Source organism: Ceratosolen solmsi, unplaced genomic scaffold (genome assembly GCF_000503995.2).
Source record: "Ceratosolen solmsi marchali unplaced genomic scaffold, CerSol_1.0 scaffold47, whole genome shotgun sequence".
In the NCBI taxonomy this organism is placed as follows: domain Eukaryota; kingdom Metazoa; phylum Arthropoda; class Insecta; order Hymenoptera; family Agaonidae; genus Ceratosolen; species Ceratosolen solmsi.
Window position 1 is genome coordinate 4,153,334 of NW_011948419.1, and position 8,628 is coordinate 4,161,961.

Here is an 8,628-nt window from a genome sequence, read left to right on the forward strand (position 1 = left end):
AGGAACGAGAGATATGGGCGTGGATTTTACCGATTCACGAGTTTTTCATTGTACTATTTTGGTAAATATGACTGGTCGGGAGATTAAGCATAAAGTCGACCATGTGGATGTTTCTGACTTTATAATTTATGACTATTATTCAAATAATTAATCTGACATTCAATGTAATATGGCTCTACATTTTTATAAACTTTTTCAGTAATTGTTCATTGTAAGAATTGTGAGTAAAGAATTAAAATTATGTTTTTGTATCTTACACGACCGCTTTCATTAGATTATAAATTTTTTTAGGTTATATTAGTTAAACGCTTATATGAAATTATCTCTTAAATTTATGTTTATTAACTTACATCTAATATATTATCTTGTAATCTATTACCCTTTGAAGGTTATTCGAGTATTACCCTTATCTTGATTTTCTTCAGCAAGTAAGATAAAAAAAAGTAAAGGATCGTCTATTGTACATTAGAAATAAAGAGCCGGCGTCTGTCATTATTGAAGAACTTACATAAATAGTATTCGTACAAATGCTCAATGGCCTAATCGAGTGTAATTAGCCTATTTGACGTTTGCAATAACTGAAACGCCAGCGGCAAGGATGATCGGTAAAAAGAGATTACGATCAGTCGTATAAACTGGCATTAAGGTCAACGCAGAGAAAAGATTCTTTATGTTGAATTATATTATCCTATTTACCCATACACGTGTAGCAATATTTATAGAGAGTATTATTTATGAAAATGAACTTACATTATATTGTGCAAAAATAGAATTAAAGTAATAAATAATAAGTTTAAGAAATAATCTATGAAAAGCTGTAATATTAAGGGAGCTAACTATGTGATCAATATTTCTGCATTTATTACGCATTTATGCTGACTTGAGATTGCAAATTACTAAATTTTTTATTCGTATTTTAAATGATAAAATTCTTATTTTCAATTCGTGATACGGAAAATTTTAAACTGCTGATTTTCCAGAAATTAACTGAATTAAATTATCATAAAGAAGGATATAAATATTGGAAAGTAACTAAAAAATACTTCTTTAAAGCAATTTTTACTTTTCTAGTAGTTCAAAAACAAAAAATCTTCCGTGTCGCTTCCTATCTACTAATGCATAACAATCCTGAATCACAAAGAAAAGGCGCAAACAGACGTAATACCATTAAAATACCAAGTAGCCAATTAGTTTAAAACTTAGTAAACTAATGAGTTTTAGTGAGTTAATAATATACACAGATGGATCGCGAGTGTAAAAAGAGGGGAAAGCAGGGACTGAGTGAGGGGAATGTGGGGAGAGGGGGTGAAGATGAGAGCGAGGACGAGGACGAGGACGAGGACGAGGACGAGGGCGAGGACGAGGATGAGAATGAGAAAGAAAGCAGCGAGCGAGGCACAAGCGTGTCGTTAGAGAATGAGTATCTCCGGGAAAAATTGAAGGGTGGGAGGGAACAGAAAGCATATATGCGCACGCGAGTTGAGTCTGGATGCGCACAAGTGCATGGAACAGGTGAGCGACCTCCGACCCGGGCGGGGCCAACCAACAAGTAACACACATCCCTACGCGCATGCGTTTCTCTCTCGTGTTGAGGTTCATCAAAGGGCAACGGCCTTACTACTAACTTACCCTCGCGTCCCTTTACTCTCCTCTCCCCCTCCGTCGCGCATCCGCCACCCGCCAACCTTTGCGCATCTCATCAAACATCAGAAATTAAGATTGGCCGAGACCCTTTCTTTCCGCGTGCCTTATTCACCTTTCTTGGGTTTTGTCCTTTCGAGGTTGGGGATCGGGGCGATGCGCTGATATTTTTAAAAGCCACCCGAGAACTAACTCCAAGAATAATTTATTTACATCTAGATGAAGCCTATACGTTGGTATACGAGGCCTATAAGGTCAAACTACATGCGCTGAGTTAATTTATAGATTCCATTAATTTTAACGTGGCAACATCTTACCAAAACCAAATTAAAATTCATGGTATGAAGGTGTGAAACTCCGCGCGAGTGTAGTTGCTTACATTGATATAAATTTAGCTCAACATTATATGTAAATCAAGCGTTTAGCTGGCAATAACTTTTTAATTCGTTATTTTGTAGAAAAATTTGAATCTTTTACTTTTTCATTGCAAAAACACATGTGAATACTAGATTTTTATGCACGTCGAAAGCCTCTGTTAACCGATAATAAAACTATTAATTATTATCCCGTTCAAGAATATATAAATTAATTATTCAAAGTTCCTTTGGGACTTGAGAGTAAATCAAATTAACAATAAATAAAAGAATTATGAAATTGAATAGAGTGATTGAAATGATAAATAATTTTTTTTTAATAATTGTTGTACTTATTATAATTATGTATTGCACGTACGACTGATACTTTTATTCTAATTTATAAGTTACTAAAGTCTTATAATAAACACAATTTATCGTATAATATACAATTATTAAATCATATATTCGAAAACTATTCTTATTCCACGTTCTTTCCATCTCTATCATGTTTCTCGTCCAATATAGCAATAATAATTTGTATTCGTCCTATATAGTTAGCCAACTTATTTTTTCACTCACTTCTATCATTTACGTACTTTTCCGATGGTCGAGATACTCGTAGATATGCACTGCAGAAACTTTTACCCTTATAGTATTTCCTCCATATCATCACAACAATTCCATGAATTATTAGCTTGAGTACCTTTCAATTGATAAATTAGTCACTGCCATCAATTTGTAAATACCCTTATGAGAAATATGGAAGACCATAGTTTTTTCAACTTACCACTTCTGAGCGATTACACGTAGCCAGTATATATAAATTTACTCGGTCGATGTAGTGAAAATAATCAATAAGGAAAGAGATAGCGATATTGCACAGAACATATGCATTTGACAAATAGATTGAGAGACCTACAATATGAACATACTGAAATAATATTAAAAAAATTTAAATGAGTTAATTCAATAACGTTCGGAATATAAAATTTTTTTAATCCATTAATAGTATCTGTTGTGAATTTTTTTTACTATTAATTCTACTAATTAGAAAACAAATAATAGTACGAAGATCACTGAATTGTTGAACTCGTAATTTACAGAATACTATTTTTAACGTACTCTAGCAAGTATTTAATATGCCATAACTGTAAATATAATGTTAAAACTTGTTCGAATTTTGTAATGTTCTGTCAAATGATTTTTTTAAATTATTAATACACATTTTAAGAAAATATTACCGATATATGTAGCAACCCTCAAGGGATTCCTTCAAGCAAATTTCAATTCACTATGAATTTGCAATAATCTAAAAATTGATAATATAATTGAAATATATATAATATACAATTATAAGTATTTTCACATACTAGGAGAAGGAAAGGGACGGAAATAGGGATGGACTGGCTGGTAATCACGCCTAACAGTATCCAACCTGTGCAACGAAAGTGGCACAATACTCAAGAGCTTCAACATGGATTATCGTCGATTGTCTTCCCCAGTTCTTCTCTCGTTTTCATTCTCTATCTCCTTTGTTTTCATCCTCCCTCGCGCATAAACATCTGTCCGTCCTCTCATCTGTTACTCCATCTTCCTGTCTAGCGCGCGACTTGTTTTTTTTTCCAGCAGGTCGCCATCCTCGATGGCCTCTATCTCGCATCTACTATATATGTGTGTCCCTTGGCAATCGCGAAAATGGCAAAAAAATACTTGGACGAATCGCGCATTGTAATCTCGATAAAACGCACGGCAAAGAGTCGTGCTCGGGAGCATTTGAAAAGTAAAAGGTACATGCATGCAGGGGATAAAAAGCTAGACAGTGTACTGTCATTTGCGTAATAACGAGCGTCGCTTATCGCTGGGAATTTTTCTGGGTTCGGCCGACGTTGACTGTCTTCGACGTCGTCAACCCAAGCGAGTGCGCACTGACGTCAGAGATTGGTGATCTTCTTTTGTTTACAGCCATCGTGAAGCCCGCGATAATATTAGTATCGAGTTGGCGAACAATTTTTAAAAAGGCCTTTCGACTATTCTTTTGCTTACATATCATAGGTTGATTATATGATTTTTTATCGGTTAGTAATTGCATATGTTTTAGCTTTAACATAAGGAGTTTCCATGTAGCAGTTTAGCATTCGGAATAACCGAGGATTTTATGTGCATGCCACTCTTTTTTCAATTATTATGTATTTCATTGTAGACCAGCGATAATCACAATTTCAATATATTAAAAAATAATAGTGAAATATAAGCTGTCGCCAATTTTTGTAGGCATATATTCATTCATGTCCCAATAGTTATCCTATTACTTAGATTAATCAGACGAGTTTCATTTATAACAGATGAACTATATTGATTAATTTAAATTTCCAACGTCATAAAATCTTATCGACTCTTATTCAATTTCAATCATTTTTTAAATTCGATAATTTCGCCGGTACAAATACCGAAAAATATAAAGGCTAATAACATTATTTAATATTTCAATGTATGAATTTGAATAAATTTATGTTCATTTCAAATTATAATAAAAAACTTCATTCTAAATATTCATATTTATGAAATCAAACTTAATTTCTTCTGCATCATCACTATTATTGTCATTATAATTAAATAAAATTTACAATTAATTTTTTTACTTACATTATCTATTAATTCAAATAGCGTTTCATAACATTTTGATTGAAGAATAAATACTAATAAAGAAAAAAATGTTAATAAAGAACAGACTACTGCAAACGAATCATAAACTAATTTGAGTCACAAATCAACCGTATATCTGAGAATAAATCGACTTGGAAATGATGAAAACGAAAGACAAAAGTATACTTTCTTGAAAAGTTCCTTAATCATGAGTCCACGGTAATCATAACTATCTGTCGTAATTGCAAATTCGTTACGCCGCCGATAATGGTTATTCACACGTCATTACTCGGAATTCTCCATTAGTTGAACAAGTGTACTAACAAAACAAAAATAAAAACAAAAAAAAAAAAAAAAGAAAGAAGGATATTCAGAGCAAATAAAAAATTTACGAGTCAAATTAGAAGAATGACAAAACAAGATATCAAAGTATTGAGATTAGTATATACAAATTAGTACAGTATATGAGAAAGATCGGATTAATAAAACAATTTGATAATATAAAATATTGTTAAATAAAATACGAAAATAATGCAAGTATCAAATAACTATTATAAAAATATTAAAAAATGATATGAAGATAATTTTTAATTGTTTGCTTTCCTTTCCAAGATGAGTTTTCTATAATTTATTAACTATAATTTATCGATAAATATATAATCAAATTTATTGATTGGTATTGAATAGTACTGATGGTGATTGGAATATTTCATACAATTTTATTCAGCACATACAATCCACCTATATTACAAAGAACTTTCACTTATACAAAGTAGTAGTATATTACGTTATATTTAGTTTTCTGTGTAATTTCAATATTGAAATTAATTACATGAATATTTTAGTTATATCAAAAAATTAATTAAACGGGAATCCAATTGATGAAATTATCAATGTAAGTATGATGCAGTATAGTAATTCTAGTAACTAATTATTTGTTTGCAATCGAGAAATGTAGAGTCTTGACAAGAATGAAGGATGAACTTCTACAAGTAGCGATACTTGTTATTTACATATTAAAGAGTTAGACAATCAGAAAATTATAGACTGAATTAAAAGGCAAACTTTCGTTATAAACCATCGATGAGTTTGGTTTACAAAAGGTACGGAAACGGCGAAACAAAAAATGGACAAAAAAACAAAAGAAATTTGAATAGACATAAATCGATCGTTTAATCTCAATTTATTTCTAATTATTATTACAATTTTGATCAATTTTATATGATATTTACATTTTTTAAGACATCTTCGTTGATTTATTTTTGTCTCATATCGTTTTTACATAAATGTATCTTAAAATATAACTCTAGACTATTAGATTTTTAAATAAAATAAAAAAAATATTATGTGAATATTTACAATCGATTAGAGTTCATAATAGAATGAGTATACAACTGTTTTACATCTTATCACTATGAAATAATTAGTTTAATTCATTTTTTTAATATTACAGTACCATAGAGTGATTTTCAGTTTTCTTTGAATATGTAACTCTATTTCAATATAGTAATCATTAGAAGTCAAGTAAGTAATATTATGTATTTATTATTTAAAATGCCATTATCATTACTCTTCTTCTTATTGTTATTTTTATTATTATTATCATTATCAACATTATTATTATTATTAATTATCTATTATTGTAACATTATTTTAAATATTTTATAGAAATACATTAATGAAGTGGAGGGTGAAAATTAGACTCGTGTGTACAAGAAACTAGCAATTGTATTGTATTTGTAATATTTTAATAATTCTATCTTATCCAATAGCAAGAATTTGAAATATTGTATCGATATTGGAATCTCGAAAAAGGCAACCTTTAGATATCTCTTACGTTATGGACTATAATACAAAAGATTGTAGGCAAAGAATTTTGCGAAGAGAGGCCAAGCCGAACTATTAGTTCGAACTCCATGGTGTCGGAGTGCGCCTGATTCTTAGATAACTGTGTGCGATAAAACTCGAGCACCCAAACAATACGGGAAGTCAGAATCGTGGAATACAAGCGTTTCGTTTTAGAGAGGTTGAGCAAGTGGGAGAGAGAATGAGAGAGCAAGGAACGAGGAGAAAAGAGAGAGAGAGAGAGAGAGAGAGAGAGAGAGAATGAAAGAAACAAGAACAGAAATGGACGAAGGGACACGGCTCCGTATTCTAATTTCTCTTACTCATTCACCTACTATGTTTCTTCGGATATATGCTTTAAAAATAAATATTTTTGCAAGTCGCGCACAATATACGTATCGTAAGTATGAAGTACGGAATTTATTTGTTGAGAATAATGGGACTAGAACTGGCACAAGCAATAAGCACTGAAAAAGCATCCTTTAAAAATATGATAAAAGATGCGTTGGTTAACGTTAATATTTATGAATGTCAGCTCCAGTTACGCAAGCCAAAATAGCACGAGCCTCTTTAAGCGGAATTTAAAATGAAGAAAAAAGAAAAAGCCATTGGATTCCATTCCGCAACGCGGCGAATGACGCTCTGAAAAATGTGTCTTAGATATCCTATAAGGTCAGACCAATCGAACCGAAAAAAAGTGTAATGCATAAGAATTCCGACACTACTAATGTATAAGAAGCACGAAACAATCAATCGGCGAATAAGAAGAGAGTGAGAGAGAGAGAGAGAGAGAGAGAGAGAGAGAGAGAGAGAGAGTTAGAGCGAGAGACGAGGAAGACGATGAAGCGGAAGAAGCGGCGCATTGTAGGAGCGCAGACCGTGGACTCGTTTTTAGATCGTCGGCACCGCTGATGCGCGTCGCGTCAAAGGCGCATATACCTAATAAAGCCAAAGTATATCCCGGAGCTTTCTTCAGCGCATGCCCGCGCGCTCGGCTCCTTCCGCGAAGAGTCGGCATACCACACGCATCAGGTCCGCGCGCGCAAAAGAGGAAAGATCGAGCTTCCCTCGCTCGAACACGTTCTATTCGCGCCCGCCACGGGAGATTGCCGATTACGATAAGATAGGGGAGCCGCGACACGAGCGCGAAACGATAATGCGCGCTGCATATGGGGCAGCCTTTTCTACTCCCCTCCCCACAATCCCCCGCCCCCACGGCTTGGCCGCCCCGAGCCCCTCCCCTGCCTCGTGACACAGAACGGCGACCGAGCATCCGGTTATCCCTGGACTTGGGATTTGCACAGCGGCGGGGGCGGCGGCGGTGGCCGTGGCGGTGATGATTGGGGCGGAAGGGGAGAGGGGGGAGCTCGAACGAGGCATACGCGATCCGATGTTTCCGCGGACGAACAGCGATTGGCGATGTGAGAATTGGCGCCGCTAATCGATTATTATCCAGAAATGGTGCGTCACGAGCCAAGGCCACACTTCTCGTACCTTAGCTATTTTCACGAGCATCAATGATATCCAAATCAAATGTCGATGCATCATTTATTCGTTGGCATTCCTTTTTAAACGAGTACGGCTATTTTATTTCCCTACCGCTCGATTGCAGACATTCAAAGATCCATTTTATACCTAAAGTAATTTTTCACATTTAATACCCATTAAATTCCATTGGCAAATATAAATTCATTTTTTCGATGATACTGATGAGCTTCGATGTACCATTTGTCTCGCTCAATTGTGCAACGTAATCTATGTAGTTCGATATACATTTCCTTATACGCATTACCTTTTATTTCTTACATGTAAATAAATAAATTCTTAGATAATGATAAACCATCAATTCTGAGAAGGCTATGGCGATATTAGAAAAGTAAGCGTTAGCTGCAATGTTCATTTAAATTGGAACTTGAACTAGAAATTTAAGGAAATTACTATTTAGCTCACGCAACAATAAGCATGAAATAGAAAAAGGATCTGGTACTCCACGAACGTTGGATAATAAATTAAGAATAAATTTCCGTCTCTTTTCTATTATTCACTTATTTACAATTATTTACTAAGGAAATTTAATAACAATAACAACTACAACAATTATAAATCATATTTAATTGTTTGTATAATGTCGCGCTATCTGTGT